Raw genomic sequence first — 25,012 nt, forward strand, 5'->3', positions numbered from 1 at the left:
GCAATGGTGGGATAAGGACACATATGTAATACCTTAATCAATAAAGAAAAAAAAAGATAGAAGGAATGGAAGTGAATGAAAAGGGTCAAGTATCAGGTAGTTTGGCATAGTGAGTAAGTAATTTGGAGTTGAACAGACCTAATTTAAACTTTGATTAGCATCAGTTTCCTTCACTGCAAAATGAAAGTTGTAATAGCTACTCTGAAGGGCTGTTGTACCAATTAGAGAAAATCAGAGTAAAGTATGCTTATATGCTTAGCATACCGTGGAATTCACTAAATAGTAGCCATTACTATGTAATAAACAGCTCACCGCAAAGTCATTTCTCTGGTAGTGCTGGCCTGGATTTAAATCTCTATTACAAAGCCCAGTGACCTCATCACCATCTACTCTGCACTCCAAGATAAGTGCTCCCTAGATATCTTTATGTCTGTTTATCTTAAAATGAAGCATATTTGCTCTTACCTAGAGACATGGCAACCCTGCAAACATTGCTGATACTATGTTTTACCCAAGGTTTCAGAAGGGAAAGGAGAACATGAGCAAAAGTGTGCTAGGAATGATTCACCTAGGATATCTTTAATAGTAATCATTGAGGAGGATGTTGACCTCCTATTTATCAACTAGAGGCCCAGTGCACGAAATCTGTGCACTGGAGGGGAGTCCCCAGTCCAGCCTGTGCCCTCTCGCAGTCCAGGACCCCTAGCTCCTTACTGCCCACCTGCTCACTGCTCCTTACCATTCAGCTCGCTGCTCCTTAGCACCGCTGTGGAGGCCGGAGAGGCTCCTGCCACCGCCGCTGCACTCGCCAGCCTTGAGCCTGGCTTCTGGCTGAGCAGTGCTCCCCCAATTGGAGCGCACTGACCACCAGAGGGAAGCTCCTGCCTTGAGCATCTGCCCCCTGGTGGTCAGTGCACATCATAGCAACCAGTTGTCCTGGTCGTTCTGCCGTTAAACATCATAGCCAGTTGTCCTGGTCGTTCTGCCGTTAACTATTGCTTAGGCTTTTATTATACAGATACTACAGGATTAATTCATGCCATATTATCTGAGGGCAGCTATATCACTCTTCAAGAAATTGAATCAATTATAGGCTTTCACATTTGTCCCTGTAATAAATACAATGTTAGTGGCAAATGAGATTCACTCATGAAAAGAAAATAACAATTGAAGTGTAAACATTAGAAAGTAGCAAATATGTAGCATATCCCACATCTCTTTGGTCCTACTTTTGTCCTGCTTGTTTCTGCAATTTCTACATATGTTTGCTTTTCTTTCCAAGAGCCTGGGCTTTGAAGTCAATCCCACCACATCTAATCTATGATCTACACTTTATAAATTTTAAAATGTTTGATGGGTTACTCAACCCGTTGGAGCCTCGGGTTATTCATCTGTAATAAGTAGAAACAAAACCTCATCATAGCGTGGGTGATAAACTTGTATACTGCAAGTTTCGTGCCTTGTATACAGCAGGTAAGCAGGCAAGCTTTGGATAGAGTTGCCTTTCTCCCTTCTTTGTCCAGCTCATTTAATCATGGGATTTTTAACTATGCCTTTAACGAAGACAACTCTCAAATGTATATTCTTAGTTTTATATTTCTAATTACAGCTCTTTTTGTTCTTCAAGGCTCAAAGAAAATAATATACCCTAATCATAACTTTCACTAGCAAACCATAACAATAGGCTTTCTTCCTTTAAATCATCTAATATCTTAGACTTCTCATGACAATTTTCATTTTTATCTTAATCTAGTTATGGCGACCTTTTGAGCTCGGCATGTCAGCATTTTGAAAAACCCTAACTTAACTCTGGTGCCATGTCACATATAGAAATTTTTTGATATTTGCAACCATAGTAAAACAAAGACTTATATTTTTGATATTTATTTTATATATTTAAATGCCATTTAACAAAGAAAAATCAACCAAAAAAATGAGTTTGCATGTCACCTCTGACACGCGTGTCATAGGTTTGCCATCACTGTCTTAATCCCTCTTTCCAGATATAGATTGTCACCAGAAGTCATACTCAAATCATTTTAATTAACATAATCCAATGCCCACTGTCAGACCAGGATGCCACATAAGAGATGTCTAGAGAGAAGTTGTTACATAAAATTTAGCAAATATATTTATTGGTTATAGTGACTAATGAAATCTAAAATGTAGAGTTTATCATTGGTTTTGGCAGTTATCAATATATTAATTATATCCACAAGATCACTATGGAAAATGCCTTAGAATTTTCCAAATTTATGTATTCAAGGGGAAAATCAGACATTGTACATTTTTAACTATTGGTCATTATTTATATGAGTTGGTTTTGTTTTGTTTTAATAAAAACCAGTTACCACATAATAATATAAATAACCACATAATTTTGAGATAGAGCATATCCATTGTTTTTATCAAACTTTTCAGAGAAAATAATCCCTTTTCTATTTATTTCTACAGTCATATCCATAATTACCATTTATTTCCCAGAATAGCATATTTATTCTCTATTCATTCATCAGCTTATGATTCACTATCAGCATATTTCATATTTATCAGCCCATTACATTGCCATTCATAAGAGTTTTTAAAATTGCATTTTCACTTAATAGCACACAATACTTTGTGTACTGACAGTCAATGTCATGCTACTTCTAACTATACATGTAATGCCAACCAAATTTGTATGTGACATGCTCATCCTGAAGTCTATATTGCCTAAGATAGTTATCAACTTTTTTCTTATCTCTATCTTTATTTTAGACATTTTTCTGGCAAGTCAATTAATTAAGTGCAAAATATTGTCTTTGATTTCATACAAATAAAGAGTTTTTACTGGGAAAACCAAACCAATAGGTGATGCACTACAGTTTATTTGTTTTTTGTAAAGAAGCAAAAATTATGGGTATATATTAAATTTCTGAATTTATAATTGTCATAGAGTTGGTTACTCTCAAAACTAAGTATGTTATTATACAATCTTAATAGTCCATGATACTAAAATAATTCTTCAAAATTAATATTTATATATATGCTTTATCATTATAAATGTCTATTTTAAAAACAATATCAATGATAATACCATTGGCTTTCATTACCTATATGTGAAAATTTAGATAAATCTGAGGACTATGGTTTATAATAGAATACTAATTCTCTTAAATAATTTCTTGATTTTTATAAGCCCTGAGACCCATAAGGGCATGAATTCTGTTCATTTTTGTTTTATAGTTATCATTCTTTTAGCATTATGTCTAAACCAAAAAAGACACTTAACAAATATATGTTAAATGCATGTATGAATGAATTTGAAAATGATGCTTCATTTATTCTGATTTTATTAATTAAGGATTTTTAGTACCATATACATTATACAAAGCCCCAATTATTATTAATTCATGAATTTAAAAAGAGAAACACTAAGATCAATAACTACCTTAAATAAGACTTTAAAAAAGTGCTATGACTCAGAGTTTCCAGTGTTCAGGTCATTATGGACCCAGCCTCAAGAGACAAAGCCCTTTCTGAAGATATAATTAAAAAGAGTTTAAAGAAAAGCTCTCATTTTCCATGGAAATAAATTCCACAAAATTACAGCTGTCCAGTTATAGCTGGTTTTACAGGTTCTTTAGCAGAAATTCAATTTTTGTTGGGTTTTCTACAAACATTCAGACTCAATTTTAAAATGCCCTCTCTGGCTAGCTCAGTTGGTTGGCGCGCTCTCCCAGTATGCCAAGGTTGTGCGTTAGATCCCCGGTCAGGGCACGTACAAGAATCAACCAATGAATGCATAAACAAATGAAACAACAAATTGATGGGGTTTTTCCCCTCTCTCTCCATTTCTCTCTTTCTAAAATCAATAATAATAAAAAAGAATGTATTATTTTTTGTCACTTTTGTTCCTCCCACCCCAGGTTTAAGGCCGTAACTAAAAAACCAAGATGTAGCTCAGCTAGCATGGCTCAGTGGTTGAGTGCAGACTTAAGAACCAGGAGATCATGGCTCCATTCCTGGTTGGGCACATGCCTGGGCTGCAGGTGTGATCCCCAGTGGAGGGTGTTGCAGGAGGCAGTTAATCAATGATTCTCTCTCATCATTGATGTTTCTATTCTCCCTTCCTCTCACTTCCTCTCTGAAATCAATAAAAATATATTTAAACAAAAAACCAGGATGTACTTCTTCAGTTTCTGTATCTATAATCAGCTTTTTGTTTCTTGGACAAATGCCCAGTTCTTGCCAACTAGTATATCATGGGAAACAGGGAATTATTAGCTTACATTGATTGTTTAAGCTTAAATAATTCCCAGGCTAAAAATTTCAAGTAACACTGTACATGTAATTTAATAAGGGCAAAAACTACAGTAAGTTATAAGATCACAGGGAACTGCAGTTTGTCTTTGAAAAATTCTTTTAAAAAGCTATTGATAGGACGATTTCATGGTACTACCTCTGGATGACTTGGAGATCTCTGACAAATCATATAACATCCTCGAAGACAGACCCTGACCCGTGCAATGTGATAGCTTCTCAGTCTTCCTAAGTGTGACTCTAAATAATTGCTTTTTTATAAACATGCCTTATTGACTCTATCAAAGGAGTGTTGTCCTTTAAAATAGACTTCTTGGGAGAGGGTCTAGGTATGCCATTACACAAAGAAATTGGAAAGCCTCTTTTATTGCATTTTTTTTGCAAATATGTGAGTCATGCAGAAACAAAAATCAATCTTAGAACTATTAAAATACATGGAGTGCAGGAGGCAGCTGATCAATGATTCTCTCTCATCATTGATGTTTCTGTCTCTCTGTCCCTCTACCTTCCTTTCTGAAATAAATAAAGACATATTTAAAAAAATACATGGACTCTTTGGGAGCTAAAAATGGGACAGCCTAATTCCATCACTTACATTTTTCATGAGGCTGAGTTCCAAATAAGAACCATCTTTTTTCTTCTCAAATGAAATCCAAATTTAAAGTATAAAAGTTCAGAGCTACTGAGTCAATAAAATATACCACATACTATAAAGCCACTTCCCAAAGAAATTTTCCAAATTGCCGAAAGAGATGGTACTCTCAGTGGATGGGGACTATAAACTTCCAAGTGACTATTGCATAAACACTCAAAAAAATAAGCCATGCACATCTTGTAAATTTCACTTCACAAATGATGAGTGTACAGTAAAAGTTAGACTCTCTTATTTTTATTCTTGAGTTCTAAAATACATGATACATAATAAGGGGGTACCCTATGGAATAATTTTAATTTGTTAATCTCCATGCCTCTACTGCTCAATGCTTACAGTTTGGAATTAGAGTCAATAAGCAAATGTCTGACTCTTCAGTGAGCTCACATGATAATCAGAAGCAGAGCAATCGGATGACATGAGGGGTCTTAACTGGGGCCTGTGTCGAGCTCTCTGACAAGGTGTTGGACTCGTCTACACAGATATTAACATGGTCTCTGTAGGAGTCATTTCTGACACTAATAATAATGCCCTACTAATATTTTAGATAAATTACTAAAGTCTCAGCAAAGGCATTGAAAAGGGATGATTCATGTGGGGAAAGGGCAGGGAGCCATGTATAGCAGGGTTATAGCAATGAACCCTTAAAGCTCTCTTCAGAGAAAATGAAAGGATACATTCTCTTTTTTTCAAATATAGCTTTAAATTGAAAGCTGAACTATCTTGCTCTAGGCAATTTTCATCAAATATTAAAATCAAATAATTACAGGAAATTATTGATTTGTATTTCAATTGCCAAAAACATAGGCGAAGCCATTTCCTTCCTGTGTGTTTTCCAGATTTTGAAATGGTTATATTTCCTAAAAGTCAACTCTAAATATAATCAGATAAATAAGCTCAACCTATGCCAAGTTAGGTTTTAAACACATCTGAAATTTCATCTATTACACTTAACATTAATTTACAAGGTTACCTTGTACCTAGAAACCATGTGGTGCAATGATCTTATATACAGTATAAACATTCTTAATCTCATTAATAGAAATTCTCTATATTTCAGCCTTAGAGAAGCATAAAATCAAATGTTAGACTCTTAAATCATCACACATGTGGATCATATAATCTATCAAAGAAGATATAATATAGTTCATAACCTCAAGGATTATAATATAGATCATTAGTAAAAAGAAGAAAAAGGCATATACATGAAATCTATAAGGTTCTTTCTGGCAATACAGTCTTCTGAAACTATGAGAAAATTTAAGCTTCAAAACAGGATCAGCAGACATTTTTAAAAAAATGTTTTTATTGATTTCAGAGAGGAAGGGAGAAGGAGAGAGAGAATGAAACATCAATGATGACAGAGAATCATTGATCGGCTGCCTCCTGCATGCACCCTACGGGGGATGGAGCCTGCAGTCTGGGCATGTGCCCTGCTGGGAATTGAACCAGCAACTTCTTGGTTCATGGGTTGATGTTCAACCACTGAGCCACACCAGCCAGGCTTGATAGAACATTTATAAAGATATCAAGTAAATTATGAATTACAATCAGAAATTGAGCAATTGTAAACTTTACAAATTCAGTGTATATTTAGCCTAACTGTGTGAAAAACTAGATTAAGAAAGAAAAAAAAGGACAATAACAAAGGATTCAAACTTGGGCAATGAGTTATTTTATATCTAAAATCCAAACATTTGTTACATAAGAATAATTTCAGAATTATCATAGTATTAAAATGACTTTGATTAGCATTTGAGCATCGAAGCATATTAAAGAAAAGAAGATTTATACCCTTTTATTCAGTGCTTAAGGGAAAAACAAGTAAATGTTTATAGTCTTAATTATCCTAATTGGGTTTAATTTGTTAAAATGTGTTTAATTCTCTTTATTATGAAATTTGTTCTTATTGAATTTTGAAATATCAAAATATGATAAGAATGCATGTTCCTGTTACATATTGATTGAGTATATTTTATACTTTTATTGAAAAATACAAATGTTATCTCTTGTGGCCAAAGAATTAAAAAAAGCTTAATATGTTTACCTAGTGTGTAAAATGTATGAAAGATTATTTAATAAAGAACACATATATAGATTGCCAGGATATTAAAGTCTGAGTTATTCAAAACAGAACCCCAAATTGATACAGACATATGTGGTAAGGGTCAGCAAGCACACTGATAATTCTGAGAATTCAAAGTAAATTTGCTCAAGTGATATAAAGTTCTGTTTGTGATGATTTGGATTTGGGGGATGAGAAAAAGAGAACAAGGCTATGTTTGTTTTACAAAATGTATACAATGAGATCACAAAGAAAGAGTATAATGCTTTTACTAGAAGACCAAAACTGACTCTGAAAGCATTTTAGTTTCTAGTGTTAATAAATTTCATCGTACTAAGTAGATAAAGACCCTGGGTCAATAAGAAGCCAGCCCCTGCTTCCAATGAACAGACTTAAAAGTATGTTAGCCACAAAGAAGAAAGAACTCACTTCTGATATAAGAACTTATGGTGTGCTTTTGACTCACAGACGGAGGAACGCACCATAGGAGGTCTGAGAGCATGGGTCGAATGGTGTGACCCCTATAAACTAAACTGCTTCTGGGTATTTGTATGTTTTCCCCTGCCCATAAATCACATATTGACTTAGGGTTCCTTCAGAACAAGTAGAGAGAAGGTAAGACCTCTAATGGTGGAGAAAGTAGAAGGTACTTATAGGAGATCTGGGAGGAGGGGAGAAAGTTATTAATAAAACAAACTATGTAGGACTATTCATTTTTATCTCCAGGATGTCAAATTCCCTGTCTTCAAAATATTCTGTGTTATAATACAGAGCCCTTTTGATTATTGTTCTGTACACTAGGTACTTATTCCTTTCCACATTCTTTCAGAGGCGTAAGAAAAAGTCATTCAAACAAATATGTTTAAGGACAAAGATGTTAAGTAATAATAAAGATGATAACTATAATATTTTCCATTTCTATCAGAAAAGACTCATTACTCTTTCCTTAATCGCAGTAAAGAGTGCTTAATCTCAGAAGAGTGCTTGGCGGGTAGTGGGTGCTCAATAAATATTAAGTGGATGAATAAATGGTTCATTATCTAAAATATGAACTCTCCTTCAAAGCATTAATACCCCACCTTTTATTTATCCAGTTGTTTTCAAGCCCAGACATTTCTTTATTCATAGCTTTTCTGTCATTGTTTTCTCTCTTTCTTTTCTGAAATGTGCCTCTCAGAAATTTAATTCTTTAAAAATAAAAGAAATTTCATTCTTGCAATGGTTTCCTGATTTTTTATCATGTGTTTAATATTAACATTCTTTTGACACTCTGCTGCAAAGTGCTCCTTTTAACACATACCTTTCTGCATACTTACTACTACATTTAAAAATTCCCTGCTGTGTAAAATGACACTTTTAAGTTTAACAAATTGTGGTTCATCACTTTAATTTCACTAATTAGCTTGAAAATTTACAATTTATTTAAACTACTCTGTATTTCTTTAAAAAATACTACTTGGCAAAATAGGTAAGAAGGCCAGTATGTCATAGAGTAGATTTGTCATTAACTAGGAATTAAGAGATTTTGATTGTTAATCTAGGTTTATTATTAAGTACTCAGGGGAAATTCTATAAATCTCTTATATGATATCTGAGATATGTATTGGTTATAAATGTCACTCTGATTTTGTAGGAAGGAAAGCATAGTATCTGATATTTGGATCATAACAAAAAATTACTTGTTTGTTCGATACCTTCATGGAAGAAAAAGTTTTTATGAAGAAGCTAAAATTTCCAGATACCAAGGCCCATTTGTTTCTTTAGCTACAAATAAGTCTTATAGAATAAATGACAGAAAGTACTAGGAGGGTGAAAATAAATCACTCACCATATTGTTAAGGGAAATTATTGTTCATAAAGAAAAAAAGTATAAAAGTGAAATGTTTTTCCCACTCAGCTTGGCTCCAGTCAGCCCAGCTGCCTTTTAGCAGTCAAGCAACCCATTATCACTATTATTGTGTTTGAATCATCATGGCCTTGAGGTGAACTGCTTGAGGAAAATGGCTTGAAAGAAATACATACATATACATTGGCATCATGCTTCAGTCTCTTCTTTTTAGTGGCATTGCTTTCAAGTCAAATTGGCTCTTGTCCAAAACAAAACAAACAAAAAAAGCAACAGTTTAACAGCTGGTACCAATTATACCAACTTCAGTGGGACTACATGCTCAAGTGTCCAAGTAGTAAACTGGTTCTATGCTATAAGGGACTTGTTATTTTGTAAGTTGACCATGGCACTGATGCTCAGTTTGAACACTGGATCTTACGTAAGGCAATCTCCAGAATTAGGTACCTACACTAGCACAACAAGCACATGTTATTGTTTTTGTGTGTTGCTATAAGCTCCTTGATTAATACTTCATTGTATATACACACTAAGGAATCTTCTTTTCTGGGGAAGAAAACTGAATAAACCAGATATAAAAATTTGCACAAATACTTATCTGATGACTAATATCATATTTTGACATTACCACAGGGATATGGAACTGTAGAAAGAGAGAAATACCACAATGAAAAAATGAAATGTATATCACAGATTATTTTTTCTAGCATCAAAAATTATTAAAAATAATAGTTCCCCTCTAGTTCACTTATACAAAAGGTGGAAAAACTAAGTATATTACACACTATTGATTCATTTTAAAATATTTGTCCTCAGAAGACATACTGTGACATTTCATAACATATTGTTATATGTTATGTTTCATAAAGTTGCCTCATTTTTTTTTTAAGGAGCTTATACTGCCCTAGTTAGCCAAGATCCTATTCTCTAGAACCAGGAAGTAAATGTTGGCAATATTAAATAGAATTTGGAGAGGAAAATTTCCAGTTCATAATTTTAGTCTCTAAGAAGTACAAGTTCTAAATTTGGCAAGATATACTGGTTTTAATATGTTCTACTCTGAAATAGAAACTCTCTTAAGTTTACTTTAGGAAAAAAAATTCATTGCTCTCCATCAAGACAAGCATCTCACAAATCACTAAGAGGATTTTGTAACTAGGCAACCAAGGTCAGCGAGACTGTGACCAAGGTTTGGAGAACCAGCTGAACACACACACCAGGAAGAGTGAGGACCAGAGCTGCAAGGAAGAAAATTAATGTACTTCGAATCAATCCTTTCTGAAACTTATCATTCCCTAACACTATGCAGGTGTACCCTCTGGACAACAGCTAATAAATCTGCTCCGTAGCCACATTTTGAATAACAAATTTATATTTTATTCAAAAGATTTTCCATTATAAATATAACCTGATGAGCCAAGAGACTGGAAAATAAATAAACAACTAAAACCCTTAAATAGACATTTTTTTTTCTAACATGGGTGATTTCATGAAATAGTACATGAATACCTGATCTTCCTAGGCAAAGATAAATTTTCAAAAAGAAAGGAAAAATTTGCTTACTCGTGTACTTGAGAATGTTAAGATGAATGAAATGCTTTTATGAGAGTGCTCATAAACTTTTCCAAGTAACTGTAATTGATGTTTGCGTTTTTGATATTGACACAGAACATAGCATATTGGTCAATACTACAAAATTATCCTACTTATCAGAGAATTCTAGAAAGTAACAAATGCGACTAAAATCACATATTGTTATTGATTTCCAGTTTATTGTAGAGCTGTTAGTTTCAGAAGCTCTAAAACTGTCAGAATCCTATAGCCCTAAGTAATTATGTCAGAAAGTGACATTGAATATTGCAGTCACTACACTGTTAGACCATTGAAGTGTCTTTTAGGGTGAGCAATATTGTGAGCAGCTTTAAAGCTTGCATGTGACTTCTAAGGTCTTCAAAATCTCAGCTGAGTACATTTGGGATACAAGTTGGACACACTTAGCTATTATTCTATTTGCTTACTTTCCATTCATTTTTCCTGACAGATGTGTTCGTGTCTGAGGAAAGAAACTACCATTGCCTGAAGTGTGCACCAAAATGCTCAGATTAAACTCCTAAGTTATTCTGGTTGAATCAAATTGACATTCATTTTTATACTTCATATCTGAATTTTTTCTATCTAAATCTAATGATGAAACTGAGGATGCCATTTCAGCAATATGCACCTCATCTAGAAAATATACTACATATTTGTCAAAGAAATGAAAAGAATGTAGGATGTATTTGTGGGATTAAAATTTCAAATTGTTTTTACATGTTGGGAAGGCACTGGAAAAGCACAGAGAAGCATACATATTTATCATGCATTTATCTCTTCTAACTATTCCTCCCCAATTCTATGTTTGCCTATTGCACATCTAATCCAGCTTCAATGAGGCCATAATTAAAGGTAATCTTGTTGACTTAAGAGAAACCTGTATATCACAGTAATGCTGTTCACAGGATCACAGTGTTATCATCTCAGCACAGACATCTTCCTACGTGATATTCAACAAATACATTTGTATGACTATAAGTTTATAGGCGAAATCATCAACTGCTGGGTTCAGCAGTATTTTCTGAACTTATAACCTTTCCCGCTTAGCTGACCCACAGGAGGGAGTATGACATTGTACTTGTAGGAACTCTAGATCCATTTGAGAATTTATGCCCCAGTGAGAAGAACAGTGGGGAACTAAGATTCAGTAATTCGGGCTCCAAATAAGAACTGACTATGTCAGGAGAATAGGAGGCGCCACAATAAAGTTCACTTACACACTATATTATCAGCCAGATTATTTTTAGTGCATGAGTGGTGATAAGGAAACCAGATATGGAATGAAAATTATCTCTATGTCATTTACATATCTGTGGTTGTGAATGACTACATGGACATCATTTTAAAGGTCTACTCTTGCATTTTTAAAACCAAATCTTTAAAATGTTATATTATTAGAAGCCAAATTTAAGTGGAAACAAAGAATATTTCAGAATTTCCAAAGAAATTTTCTATAAATCAAAGCTTATCAAGAATATTATTAAGTGAATAAGAGTTTTCCCTAACATAATCACATGTATCCATGGAGTCCATATCTGCAGAGTCAACTAACCTGAGGATGAAAATGTGAAAACTATTTTTCTTTTACGCTCTTGCTGACCTTTACCGTGTAGTTAGGCCTATGGTGGTTGTGCATCTGTACTGAAAATGTACAGACTTTTCTTCATGTCATTATTCCTTAAACAATACAGTATAGCAACTACTTAAATAGCATTCACATAGTACTTATCAATAATATTATTAAATGAAAAATAGTTTTTCCCTAACATAATCACTATGTATCCATGGAGTCCACATCTGCAGAGTCAACTAACCTGAGGATGAAAATGTGAGAACAATTTTTCTTTTACGCTCTTGCTGACCTATGGTGGTTGTGCATCTGTACTGAAAACGTACAGACTATTCTTCATGTCATTATTCCTTAAACAACACAGTATAGCAACTACTTAAATAGCATTCACATAGTATTAGGCATTATAAGTAATGTAGCCATAATTTAAAGTATAAGGGAGGATGTGTGTAGGTTATAAACAAATACTAAGTCATTTTACTAGTCCATAAGGGACTTGAGCATCTACAGATTTTGGTACCCACAGAGGTTCTGGAATCAATGCCCCTCAGATACTGAGGGACAATTGTATACGCATATACCCTTTAGTAGTAAAAGTAAATCCCTTAAAATATTTTACTCAAAAGTCATTCCTTGTACTGGTGAGAAAATATTAAATATTATTTTAGATGAGAATTACTAGTTGAAAAAAATTACCATTTAGTAACTTACGGATTCTTTAGATTTGATAAATATGTAAATATATTCTCTTTAAACCTGCCTATAATATCTACTAGTCCTTTTATCTCGCCGTAAAAATGAATGTGTTTCAAAACGGACTAGCCATAAGGTTTTCATACATTGCTAATTTTGACAATAAATGACATCTGTGAGCCAGATGGAAGTAACAAGAAAGTCCCTTTACTTCCTGTATGTTTCAAGGGAAAACGAGACTGTTCCTTTTGACTTCAAAACAACCATAGTTACTGTCTGCATATTATATTGTTTTTCATTTGCTCCTAGAAGAAAATAATTTTCATATCAATAGCTATTTCAATTGATTGTCTTGTTGTTGAAGAATTTGAAGAATTGATGCTTTAAAAAAACACAGCTGAAAGAGAGAAAACTTTAATTCTAACACTATAATAAACTATAAATAAATCTAACCCACCTTTATGTCATTTGTAGACAAATGACATAAAGCAAATATTAGCTCAAATTTTAAATTAAATAATAATATTTTAATTTAATAGTTAAATGCACAGCTTTAGAAGTTACCTAGAGTATCTAAAATCATATGAGTTTTATACTGGAAAAACAAAAAGGTCTAATCAGCAATGTTCAGCTCAGTTCACTTGGCACAAATAATTTGACTAACACATTTAGTATCTTATTTTGCCTGGCTTGTTAGCAAAGCGAATGGACAACTGATATAAGAATGCACTTGCTAGAGACACTGCAAAACAAACAAACAAACAAAACCACAACATGAAGAACAGGGGACAAAGACTTTGTCATTCTAAATAAGAAATTTATTAAGAAATTCCTTGCATTTGCGAAGGGAGGAAAGTGGAAAAAATATACAAGAAAAATATGTTTTTGGTTCTGGAACTCTTTAGATGTCTTTATTTTAACACTGAATGTTTAATGTTTTAACTCAATATTCCCTCTAGACTGGAGTCTAGTAAGGACAGGTAATGCTTCATTCATTTCTGTAGCCTAAGAATTTAACAGTTTGTTTGAAACTAAGTATGGAAACAATGCAAGCCTGATAAGTGAATGAACTCCTTTCATCAGTTCCATCAATAATCACCTGCCCTATTATTGACAAACTAATAAAATAAAAAATTTTAAATAATGAAAATGAATAATTATTTGGCAATATGTATGTATATGTAGTTGGTGTTCGTTTTACCTGGTCTATTAGTTGGAAAACTAAAGAATTATTATTAAATGTGTTACTTTTATTTATAAACAAAATTACAATGGAATCGGTCTGTTTTTCCCACAATTCTTCGATGTTGTATTTATAAACATGATAATTTTTAAAAGCTAAAAATTTTGCAATGGATTGTTAATTATATCAATATATGTGCAAAATACTATCATATAATTAATAGATTTTTGAGTAAAGAAGAAATACAATGCTATAAAATTAATTATATTGTAAACTTTACCAAGATAAAATGGCAGTCCCTGTAACTTATTTTAGTCTTTTGTTCACAATTTTGAAATAAAGTAAATATTTGACTTGAAAGATAACAAAAATTATTATATTTTTTAAAGAAAAAATTATTAATGTCTTTACTGAGTACTTAAGTAATTCTCAGATTTAATGAACAATAGCAAATTATCTCAATAACATTTTCAAAGGCCTTACACAAACATTCATTACTGAGCATACTCATAAAAAATCCAAGTGGCCTTGTGTTTGTGCAATAGTGTCTACATATGTGCATATGTGTGTGTGTGTATATATATATAATGTGTGTATGTGGTAGTATTATCTACTTATGTACCTCTGTCTATCTATACCAGTGATGGCGAACCTATGGCGAACTCATTTTTTGGTTGATTTTTCTTTGTTAAATGGCATTTAAATATATAAAATAAATATCAAAAGTATAAGTCTTTGTTTTACTATGGTTGCAAATATCAAAACATTTCTATATGTGACACAGCACCAGAGTTAAGTTAGGGTTTTTCAAAATGCTGACACACCGAACTCAAAAGGTTCGCCATCACTGATCTACACTTTTCTATTCTATCTATCTATTCATCTTTGATAGCCTTAACTATAGACTGTTTTTCTTCATATGGGCTTAAACAAGGCTACAGAAACTCTATGCAACTTAATATCCTCTCCCCCTGAGATATCAAATTGTCAGTATTTTTCCTTAACTTGAACATTTTTCTCATGGGGTTAGTAAAGAAAAATAAATTTTATTGTTCTAACAATGCTTAATGCATTGCTTAAAATTTATACATATTGTATTTATAAATAATTATTTAAAAAACACGTACATGTACAACAAAGATATACTGTCATCACTAGACAAATGAGAAGCAATAAAATAAAATTGCTTAGATCCAAAAATGTACCTATAACCTCAAGTGTAAATCCAAAATCATGTTTTCCAGATCTATTTTATCCTGGCTAATGTATTTGTCTGATGGTAAAGCAAGCAAACTAACAAAATGTGGAATGGAAATAAGTATATTGGAGTTAAAAATTAGCTATATGCATCTCTAGGACAGTATTGTTTTCAATTATTACAGAGTGCCTGGAGCATAAAATGCACATAGATAGGTGTGATTAAGTTGAAAAACAATGTATCGTTCCACATTTCGAAGAACAGGCAGTAGGTAGCCTTAAATATTGAAAGACACCCTTTAAAACACATGATCGTCATAAGGTAAGTGTGGAAATTACTCCCGGTCTTTTTTTGGGCCCAAATAAAATCATTCCCCTTCAGAACAGGCCATGCAATATCTAGCCATAAGTGAAGACCATCCATCCACACAATGTTGACTTCTACAGTCTGCAATAATTTTAGTGTTTATTCCTTTTTTTAATTTTTTCTACTTTTTGTGTTGGTTTGGTTTTTCAGTAGAGTTGTACTATAATATTCTGGAAAACAGTCTTGCCCTGTGGTCTGACTCATGCAGCATGATTTTTTCCAGAAGTGTAGCCACGGGATTTCATTTCCCCTGTCTTTTTTTTTCTCTTCCATTTCTTTTGTTACAACTATATGGTGCAGGGAGTTTGAGTTGCATTTGATTTTTTTTATATATAATGAAATTGAAAAAAAAAATGCATGCTGAGGACCAGAAAAGACAGTTATAAATGATAACATATCATTTTCTATCTGCTTTAAAAATGTTATTTATTCAGTTTATTGTATGGTAGCCCTGAGAGTGAATTGAATATTTAGATCAGATACCCCAAAATTCCCTTGCTCCAATATTACCTCCAATTTGCAGAGATGGATAGGATAACTCTATACATTTACACAATTTGTTTTCATACCATATTAAAATAGTTTCAATATTAGTTCTCATTTATTAAAGATCACAGTATAAGTTCCCAGGACCTTGCATGCAACAATTTCTAATATGAAGGATTTACACTTGAACAATCAGTACAATGCAGTAATTGAACTTTTGAAAGTCTTTAAACATAAATAACAGACTTAAGACAGCCATATGGTTTAAATTTTTCAAATTAGCCTCTGCTTGTTCAAATATGCAGATCAGGGATCTGGGTTTGGCAAACTTTTTTCTTAAAGGGGTGGTATAAATATTTCAGGCTTGTGGGCCTTATGTTCTTGATCAGAATTACTCAGATCTTTCATTGTAATATGAATGCTGCTGCAGACAATCTATATATATAAAAGGCTAATATGCAAAGTGTCCCCTCAGGAGTTCGAGGGCCCGCTATGATGTGCACTGACCACCAGGGGGCGGTGCAGAAAAAAAGGAAGGCCCTGGCCGGCAGCCGGCAACCAGCAGTCTGAAAGCCCCGATCAGCCCTGATTGCTGGCCAGACCTTATTATAGATTTATTGACATTAATTTATTTATTGGGTGAAATCTTTCTCTGTAGTATCATTGGCTTCTAACTGAGGTGTGAGTGTTTGTTGGATACAAGTATTTTACCAGAAATATATATTGCAAATATAATTTCACATTCTGTAGCTTTAGTTCTTTTTTTTTTTTTTTCTGTATTCCCCGCTTTAGTTCTTCATTTTCTTAATGGTAACATTCAAAGCTCACATTCTGTAGCTTTAGTTCTTCATTTTCTTAATGGTAACATTCAAAGAGGTAAAGCTTTGAATTTTGAGAAAATTCTGTTCATTTTCTAAAGGCTCATGCTTTTCATGTCATATTTTGGAAATCTTTCTCTACTCTAAAGTGTTAAATACTTTCTATTATGTTTTCCTCTAAAGTTTTATATTATTAACTTCTATTTTTTAGATTCATTTTAATTTGATTTTTGTGTACTATGTTGATATATGTTGATGTTTACTTTCTGTCATGTAGACATAGATATTAGTTGTTCCAGTACCAGATGTTGGAAGACTTTTTTTCCTCAATTGAATTGCTTAGACCTTGGACAAAGGGGCGGGGAGGGGAAGGGAAGACATGAAAACTTTCAACAATAAAGATTTTAAAAAATAAAAGCAACTGGTTATATATGTGCAGATATGTTTTATGACTCTCTATTCTATTCCCTTGATCTATATGTTAACCCTTTCACTAATACCATCTTTTTGACTACTGTTGCTTTATACATTTTAAAACCAAGTGATGTAAGTTCTCCAAATTTGTTCTTGCTTTTAACATTACTTTGTTGTTCTAAGTTGGTTTCATTCTCACATAATGCTCCCTCAATAGTGCTTCCTTCCCCAAGTCCTCCCTCATGAACTCAAAGACTCAGAATCTCTTTTCTAGGCACCTTGACTTGCAACACTTCTAATTTTAAAAAATAAGTGGAGAATAATCAGAAAGTTTGTGTGTTTCTTTTACAATTAATACTTTCAAAATTATCTGTCTATTTATTTTCACTTTCTCCTGTACAAGGGGAGATCATTGTCTATCTTGTTTCACTGTTCCCGAAACTGCAGCGATTTGCAAAACAACTTGAAGATACTCTGTCAACATGTGTTGAATTAAAGAAAATCTTTTGATATCTGCTGGAATCCCTCTGCTTCTCCCACTCTCTTTTAACACAATCATTTTCAAAGTGTATTTACTTTTCTCAGGCTTCTCTGTACTTTGCCTCTGGAATAAGATATGGCACAATTGAAGAACTCTTAGCATTATCCCCTTTTCTTATTTGATTCCACACTTCCTAGTCCTGCTGCATATTCAATAACTTCATGAAAAAATTTTCCACTCTTTTGTTCTGTGATTCCTTAAGTATGGATATTCCCTAAAAATGTATCCTTTGGCCAAATCCATGGGTTTGAACTATTGCTAATGTCCAGTCTTCTGAGACCCAGTGTGTTAGTGTTCTTGGGTGGCTATAACAAAATACCATAGATTGGGTGGTTTAAATTAGGCATTTATTTCTCACAGTTCCAGAGGTTGGGAAGTTGCACGTTCTAGGTTCTGACAGATGTGGTGAGGGCTTTCTTTCTGACTTGTAAATATCTGTCTTCGTGCTGTATCCTCACATGGCACAGAGAGGAAGTTCTGGTGCCTCTTCCTCCATTTATAAGGGCATTATTTCTATCATATGGACTCCATTCTCCTGACCTCAGCACAGCCTAATTAACTCCCAATGTGATAGGTATTAGGGCTTTATCATAGGAATTTGGGGGAACACAAACATTCCGTCCATAATACCCAGTTTCAAGGTTTTATTTTCACATGCCATATGGACATTTCTACCAGGACTTGATGGATAATTAAAACTCAATGCAATGTGAGCCAGATCTTGTACTTTTTAGATTTTCATTTTTAACTTATAGCATTCTAGGATCTAGGGTCAATGGCTAACATAAAGTAGGTTCAGCTACTAATTATTAAAAAACTGATTAAAGTAGCTATGGATCAAACAGGTCCTTCTCATTCTTCTATTACTTTTCTAAATGTCACTGGTCAACTTGCTTAGAAACTCTGGAGTCACCTTTGACTTTTTTGTGTTTCTCTTTCTACATAATGTCCACTTAAGCACTATTTTGCTAAATTTTCTATATTTGAATTGAAAGTGCTTCTCACAGCTATAAATTTCTTTTCTATTTTGTTTCCTCCCTATGAATATTTTTTTCTGATACTCAAAAGCCTTAGAGATGTATCTTACTCTGAGAGATCCTCCAGCTCTTTGCTCACATCTCGCTAACAGTACCAATCACATATAAGACTTAGTATGCTTTTAGCAAAGTATAAAATGAAAATTTATTTTCTCCCCATCCTTACTAAATTATAACTTTAAGAGCAGGGACAGGGTTTTGTTCATCTTTTAAAATATTGTATGCAAGACACACACACAATGCAAAGAACACTCCAGATGGTGCTTAGTTGATTGATGAAAATAGATGTGTAAATAGACAATTCCTATCAAGTTTATTTGATTGAAGTTTTTTCTTCAACCAATCATATTTCTCCAAGTTACAAAGAAATCTGTAGAAAAAACTTAACTCAGGATACATCTACTCTGCTTGTGGCAACTGAGGAAATTTAAATCTGTGGATAATACAAGAAGGTATGTCCTTATTTTAGTGCAGATTTTAAAACATTACTTTCTATGTAAAGACTACAAACAACTTTTAGTTGAAGCATGATGACTTTAGTCTACTGCCCTAAGAGGTTTCCCCTCCCTCAAATGATATAAGCTTCAAACAGATAAAGGGGAGGTGAATAAAATAACATTGTTGACACAGGGTTGGCTGAGTTATATTTTCTTGAGAGGCAGTAATGCAGACAGATAAAATTTTCTACTATTACTTAGCATATCACTAGGCTTGTCTATTCATCCTATATCTTTTTAAATATTTTTTCTTTATTGATTAAGGTATTACATATGTGTCCTTATCCCCCCATTGCCTTCCCCATACCCCCCCTCATGCCCTCCCCACCCTGGTGTCTGTGTCCATTGGTTAGGCTTATATGCATGCATACAAGTCCTTTGGTTGATCTCTCCCCTTTACCCCAACCCTCCCCTACCTTCCCTCTGAGGTTTGACGGTCTGATTGATGCTTCTCTGTCTCTGGATCTGTTTTTGTTCATCAGTTTATGTTGTTCATTATATTCTACAAATGAGTGAGATCATGTGATATTTATCTTTCTCCGACTGGCTTATTTCGCTTAGCATAATGCTCTCCAGTTCCATCCATGCTGTTGCAAATGGTAAGAACTCCTTCTTTTTTACCGCCTCATAGTATTCCATTGTGTAGATGTAGCACAGTTTTTTAATCCACTCATCTGCTGATGGGCACTTAGGCTATTTCCAAATCTTAGCTATGGTGAATTGTGCTGTTATGAACATAGGGGTGCCATATATCCTTTGTTATTGGTGTTTCTGGTTTCTGGGGATATATTCCTAGAAGTGGGATCACTGGGTCAAATGGGAGTTCCATTTTTAGTTTGTTGAGGAAACTCCATACTGTTCTCCACAGTGGCTGCACCAGTCTGCATTCCCACCAGCAGTGCACAAGGGTTCCTTTTTCTCCGCATCCTCACCAGCACTTGTCATTTGTTGATTTGTTGATGATAGCCATTCTGACAGGTGTGAGATGGTACCTCATTGTCCTTTTGATTTGCATCTCTCAGATGATTAGTGACTTTGAGCATGTTTTCATGTGTCTCTTGGCCTTCCTTATGTCCTCTTTCAAAAAGTATCTATTTAGATCAGTTGCCCATTTTTTGATTGGGTTTATCTAATCCCTATAGCTTTATTTACAATGTATTTGCTTGACTTTGCCCTTCAATTACTCTCCTATCATGATTATTCACTGATACTAATCTGGTTTATTAAAAGCAAATCTCTATTCCTATTGATACTTAATACCACTGTGCTTCTTAGTTTGACCATTTACAGGTTTGGGAGAAGATACAAAATCATACTCATCTAGAACACATCTCTACATTGTGATGTCAAACGTATTAGCTATCAACCACAGATTTCTACACATCTGACCAATTAATTTTCCATAACCTTTTACAACATGAAATAACATGTGAGAAAGTATTTTGTACTGAGCATTTCAACAAGTCAATTTTCCTACTAAACAAAGAGCTCATACAAAATAATTTAACACACATGATATTTCCATAGATAAAGTGGCACTTCTTAAATAGATTAAAAATTAAAGAAAGCATCATAAAGAAAATCTCAGTTTGGTTAGAAAGTGTAGAAAAGCAAATTTGATCATTGATTAAACTGATATTTATTGATTATATGTTATGTGGTGATCATTGTGTCATGGATAATATATTAAGCAATCCAACAACACCCTTGCCCTTATGCATTGTACATTTTGGTGAGAAAAGAAAAAAAATTTTAAATTAAATACTTGAAGAATTTTGTAGCAACATACATACTGTGGAATATAGCATGCTGAGATAGCATAAAAGAAAGAATAAACTATGGTCTTGAGCAGCAATTTTAAACTCTTTTTTCTTATGGCACACAAACTAATTTCTAAAATTCTGTGGTACAACAAAAAATAGGTATAATTTTGATTCATTCCCACTGGATGGCCATTATTGTGTTGGCTGTTGTCATTTTTTTATTTGACCATAAGGGAAAAGAAGTCAGTGCCCCTGACTAAATAGTCAGGTGTTGCATGTTTTACAAATTCTTGCAGCATACATGTTGAAAATCGCTGGTGTAGAGGCTCTGGGAAGGCATCCTAAGAAAGTGATATTTAAGTTTAGAGCTGAAATTGAGGACTTATTTAGGTAAATGAGGTAAATGTCCCACACCAACCAAATGACAAACAAAAGAGCCTCATATGTATAAATATCATCCAGCCTTATCTATAATTGCAGAGAAAGAAAGAAATTAACATCCCAGTAATGGCTGATTAAGGAAGTTATAGTACAAGAGATAGAGAATACTATGAAGGAATATTATAAAATCTATTATTGATCCCACCAATACCTATATTGACTCAGAAATGTACATTACATAGGACCCCACTCTTACAAAGTTATGTTTCTCTCTGAAGTACACTCTGATACCCTTCTCCCACTCCCAGGCTGATCTATCCTTTAACAAGCAATAAAAAACAGACAACTTCCATAGCCTCAATAATTCTTTCATTCCTGGATTATTATTTTATGACTACTTTGTTTAATTGGCCATATATTGCCTGCCTCGTTAAATAGTTTTGCTACATATTGCAGGTTGCCTATTTTTATGATATTAAAGTTTTGGGGAGCTAACATTTTTGAAAGTAGCCTTAAAGGTTTTAAAGACAGAAACTGAAATATATTTATAATAATAAAAGGGTAATATGCTCATTAGACAGGACGACCTTCCCAAAGAAGCTGGGCCACAGGCAAGCCCGGGTCCCGGTGTAGGTGTATGCCAGCAGCCAGAGAGAAGCCTGGGTCCCAGGTGCCAGAGGGAAGCCAGTGCCAGCAGCCGGGGGAAAGAAGGCATACTCTTGCATGATTTTTGTGCATCGGGCCTCTAGTATATACATAATTATTTAAAGCCCCTTTTATTTTACAGATTGTGAAACTAATGTCCTGATATGCATTTTTCAAAACTCCTAATTTGGAAGCAAAAATTATTCAGCTTGATTGTTTAAATATCCTCAGATTGTTCATTTTTAATTTTAACTTCAAGCAGTGTGGAGATAATTAGTATAAAATATTGTTTATTAATATAGTACAAGTATTCTAATAAAAAGGATACACTTTTGGTTAGTCTTTCAAACTGCTAGTTAAAATAGTTCAAAGATAATTCTTAAGCAGTCTGCAGAGTTCAAAATAATATTTTCCAGCCCTGATTTTTAACGCTCCAGATTGTTGACAAGTGTGAGAACATCCCATACTTCTCTCTCCTCTTACCTTAGAAAGCCCTTGGCACTTGTACTAAGTACCCTAAGCTCTAACTTTCAAAATTAAAGAAAAAAATCAATATTTGGGGGTTTGGGGCACTCTATGTATTGACCTCTTTGCACCTATTCACTCCAGTTGCAAAATATTGAACATCCTTGAATGACATCATTTCATTCAACATAATTTGTTATCATTTTGATGAGATAGATGTCTTAGGAACTTAACTCTTGTTTATACGAATTAGCCTACAGTGAAATTGGTTTTGCTAAACACCTGTTTCCTTTAAAGTCACAGAGCCTATGAATGATGTTAAGTGAGGACTTACTGCAATGCAATGTGGGGCATAAAGAGCAAAGCACTAGAGTTAACTGCTCTCCAAATTGAGTCTCAATGTCCTTGTTTATAAACACAGATAATAAAAGTTACAATGTAGGACAGCTTTGGAGATGGGCCCAGATATCACATGCTAATACTCAGCATTGGCAGGGACATTAGTAAGGCTACAAAGTTCTAACTAAATGGTAGCTGTTATGAAGAGGAAAGGGGGAGGGGAAAGAGGTGGAGGAGAACACAGACAAAAGGGAAAAAGAGGAAAAGGAAGAGATGAAGGGAGATAGGAAAAGGCACAAAAAGCCTCCCCATAGACCTGGATATTTGCTGCTCTGTAATCCCTGCAGAGATTATGTGAACACTATCATGAACTATTTTTAATACAACCACAAAGAATTTTTTTCAAAAATTGAACATTTTAAAGAATTTTAGAACATTGATATAAATTTCAATCAACAGGAACTTTAGATGTTAGATTCCTATATGTTTCTTTTCTTTCTTTTTTAAAAAAGTTGCCACAGACCTGGCTGTATAGCCTTGGACAATCATGTAGAAGCCTTATAAGTGATAATTAATATCAACCTGCAATTTAACTATCTTAAGGAATAAGTGTCCTTCATGTGATTTTTTTTTTCCATTTCGGTCAAACTCTCAGCTTAACTTTATTTACATTAACCTTCTTGACCAAATTAAGCTTTAAATAATTTCACTAAGCTATTGTAGATTGCTGAAGTAAATACAGTTGAAATGATTTTAGCTCCTCTATCTCTTTCTTCTCTGCTGCCCTCTCTCTTTCCCCCTTTTTGTTTCTTTCTACCCACTCCTCTTTCTTTTCTTCCTAAAATATACATTCAAAGTTGATTTTTTTTTCAAACTTAGTATCTGCAATATCAGCCTTCGAGGGTATACATCTGTGTTTATAATTTGTGAATGAGTATAGGTGAGTGCAGAGCAGAGCAGTTTATTTCTGGACCCATGTTAATGTCCTAATTTCAAAATACTTCCAAAGGGCCCATTTGTTCAGTAAACATTTGAAAGAGAACCCTCTTTTATGTTTTTAATTTTATTTCTGCTTAAAATATAAAAGCTGTTAAAGCATCACTTAAAAGTAAAATAGAACAAAAGCTAATTCTAAGAGAAGGACTGAAAACGAAACAAAACAAAACAAAAACAATCCAAAGCACCTTCCAAGTGCCTTTCATCATACTCTGCAAGGTACTGAAATAGAATTTTCTATTCCTGTCACATTCAGTTGCAGGATTTACCAGAAGTGGACCTTGTTCCAGTTAGATGAAGTAAGATTATACTGAAAGCTGCTGATCTCTTTTCAGAAGAACTGTTACAATCCTTGAGAGAAATTGCTTAGAGTAATAGAATTTTAGCAGAAATGAATCTGTTACTAGCTGGGAAAAAACTGTTATAGCCACAGAGACTTGAGTTGCCAAACTTGCAATTTTGATCACGGTCTATGAAAGTAGGACTTAGAATAAGGGAAATACATTGGGGAAAAAGTTTTATTTGTTTTTCAACAGAAACTTAAATCCCAGTGAATTGCACCACCTCACTTTTTCTCTAGCTAGCTCTCAGAAAATAGTTATTACTAATCCTGGCAATGAACTTCACTTGCATGTCACTTCACCATAATACCTTCCTCTTCCCTGGCTAATCCAAACGATAAAAGGAAGACAGACATTTAGGCTATTCTCTTTGGCGAAAGCTTTATCCCTAGAGACTATATTTAAAAATTGATGTTTGCTCGGAAACCCTAAATAGATGAGGCATCAATCCAGAATAATCGATTGGGATCTATCACCAACTTAAAAGTCACTCCAGTTCACTTATAATTCAGGAATTCATTTTTTAAAGACATCAATTACCGTCATGCACCACTCAATGACGGTGTTACGTTTGAGAAAATTGCCTTGCACTCACGCAAACCCAGGTGGTACAGCCCACGGCTGTAATTGTGCCTGGCAGCACAGGAAGTTTGTTTACACCAGCATCACCACAAACACCTGAGGAACTTACTAGTGTGAGCCCTGACAGTCCGCTTTTCTCTCTGTGCTGCAAGTGCCTGACTGAAGCTCTGACTGGCAGGCATCCCCGTCCCAGCGGGCTGCCTGGAATACCTGCACCAGCTCAGGCCTGGGACCGCGCC

The sequence above is a fragment of the Myotis brandtii genome, unplaced genomic scaffold, assembly GCF_000412655.1.
Source record: "Myotis brandtii unplaced genomic scaffold, ASM41265v1 scaffold53, whole genome shotgun sequence".
NCBI classification, from domain to species: domain Eukaryota; kingdom Metazoa; phylum Chordata; class Mammalia; order Chiroptera; family Vespertilionidae; genus Myotis; species Myotis brandtii.